Here is a 2,776-nt window from a genome sequence, read left to right as displayed (position 1 = left end):
GTGTAGGAGGGTTCCCTTTTCTCCACACCCTCTCCAGCATTTATTGCTTGTAGATTTTTGGATCGCAGACATTCTGACTGGTGTGAAGTGGTACCTCATTGTGGTTTTGATTTGCATTTCTCTAATAATGAGTGATGCTGAGCATCTTTTCATGCGTTTGTTAGCCATCTGTATGTCTTCTTTGGAGAAATGTCTATTTAGTTCTTTGGCCCATTTTTTGATTGGGTCATTTATTTTTCTGGAATTGAGCTGCATAAGTTGCTTGTATATTTTTGAGATTAGTTGTTTGTCAGTTGCTTCATTTGCTATTATTTTCTCCCATTCAGAAGGCTGTCTTTTCACCTTGCTTATATTTTCCTTTGTTGTGCAGAAGCTTTTAATTTTAATTAGATCCCATTTGTTTATTTTTGCTTTTATTTCCAGAATTCTGGGAGGTGGATCATAGAGGATCCTGCTGTGATTTATGTCGGAGAGTGTTTTGCCTATGTTCTCCTCTAGGAGTTTTATAGTTTCTGATCTTACATTTAGATCTTTAATCCATTTTGAGTTTATTTTTGTGTGCGGTGTTAGAAAGTGATCTAGTTTCATTCTTTTACAAGTGGTTGACCAGTTTTCCCAGCACCACTTGTTAAAGAGATTGTCTTTACTCCATTGTATATTCTTGCCTCCTTTGTCAAAGATAAGGTGTCCATATGTGTGTGGATTTATCTCTGGGCTTTCTATTTTGTTCCATTGATCTATATGTCTGTCTTTGTCCCAGTACCATACTGTTTTGATGACTGTGGCTTTGTAGTAGAGCCTGAATTCAGGCAAGTTGATGCCTCCAGTTCCATTCTTCTTTCTCAAGATTGCTTTGGCAATTCGAGGTTTTTTGTATTTCCATACAAATCTTGAAATTATTTGTTCTAGTTCTGTGAAAAATATAGCTGGTAGCTTGATAGGGATTGCATTGAATTTGTAAATTGCTTTGGGTAGTATACTCATTTTCACTATATTGATTCTTCCGATGCATGAACATGGTATATTTCTCTATCTATTCGTGTCCTCTTCGATTTCTTTCATCAGTGTTTTATAGTTTTCTATATATAGGTCTTTAGTTTCTTTAGGTAGATATATTCCTAAGTATTTTATTCTTTTCGTTGCAATGGTGAATGGAATTGTTTCCTTAATTTCTTTTTCTACTCTCTCATTATTAGTGTATAGGAATGCAAGGGATTTCTCTGTGTTGATTTTATATTCTGCAACTTTACTATATTCATTGATGAGCTCTAGTAATTTTCTGGTGGAGTCTTTAGGGTTTTCCATACAGAGGATCATGTCATCTGCAAACAGTGAGAGTTTGACTTCTTCTTTTCCAATTTGGATTCCTTTTATTTCTTTTTCTGCTCTGATTGCTGTGGCCAAAACTTCCAGAACTATGTTGAATAGTAGCGGTGAAAGTGGGCACCCTTGTCTTGTTCCTGACTTTAGGGGAAATGCTTTCAATGTTTCACCATTGAGGATAATGTTTGCGTGGGTTTGTCATATATAGCTTTTATTATGTTGAGGTATGCTCCTTCTATTCCTGCTTTCTGGAGAGTTTTTATCATAAATGGATGTTGAATTTTGTCAAAGGCCTTCTCTGCATCTATTGCGATAATCATATGGTTTTTATTTTTCAATTTGTTAATGTGGTGAATTACATTGATTGATTTGCGGATATTGAAGAATCCTTGCATACCTGGGATAAAGCCCACTTGGTCATGGTGTATGATCTTTTTAATGTGTTGTTGGATTCTGATTGCTAGAATTTTGTTGAGGATTTTTGCATCTATGTTCATCAGTGATATTGGCCTGTAGTTTTCTTTTTTTGTGACATCTTTGTCAGGTTTTGGTATTAGGGTGATGGTGGCCTCATAGAATGAGTTTGGAAGTTTACCTTCCTCTGCAATTTTCTGGAAGAGTTTGAGTAGGATAGGTGTTAGCTCTTCTTGAAATTTTTGGTAGAATTCAGCTGTGAAGCCGTCTGGACCTGGGCTTTTGTTTGCTGGAAGATTTCTGATTACAGTTTCAATTTCCGTGCTTGTGATGGGTCTGTTAAGATTTTCTATTTCTTCCTGGTTCAGTTTTGGAAAATTGTACTTTTCTAGGAATTTGTCCATTTCTTCCACGTTATCCATTTTATTGGCATACAACTGCTGATAGTAGTCTCTTATGATCCTTTGTATTTCTGTGTTGTCTGTTGTGATCTCTCCATTTTCATTTCTAATTTTATTGATTTGATTTTTCTCTCTTTGCTTCTTGATGAGTCTGGCTAATGGTTTGTCAATTTTATTTATCCTTTCAAAGAACCAGCTTTTGGCTTTGTTGATTTTTGCTATGGTCTCTTTTGTTTCTTTTGCATTTATTTCTGCCCTAATTTTTAAGATTTCTTTCCTTCTACTAACTCTGGGGTTCTCCAATTCTTCCTTTTCTAGTTGCTTTAGTTGGAGAGTTAGGTTATTTATTTGACTTTTTTCTTGTTTCTTGAGGTATGCCTGTATTGCTATGAACTTTCCTCTTAGCACTGCTTTTATAGTGTCCCACAGGTTTTGGGTTGTTGTGTTTTCATTTTCGTTAGTTTCTATGCATATTTTGATTTCTTTTTTGATTTCTTCTGTGATTTGTTGGTTATTCAGAAGTGTGTTGTTCAACCTCCATATGTTGGAATTTTTAATAGTTTTTCTCCTGTAATTGAGATCTAATCTTAATGCATTATGGTCAGAAAAGATGCTTGGAATGATTTCGATTTTTTTGA

Source organism: Capra hircus, chromosome 10 (genome assembly GCF_001704415.2).
Source record: "Capra hircus breed San Clemente chromosome 10, ASM170441v1, whole genome shotgun sequence".
NCBI lineage: Eukaryota > Metazoa > Chordata > Mammalia > Artiodactyla > Bovidae > Capra > Capra hircus.
Note: the sequence above shows the minus strand (reverse complement) of the source record.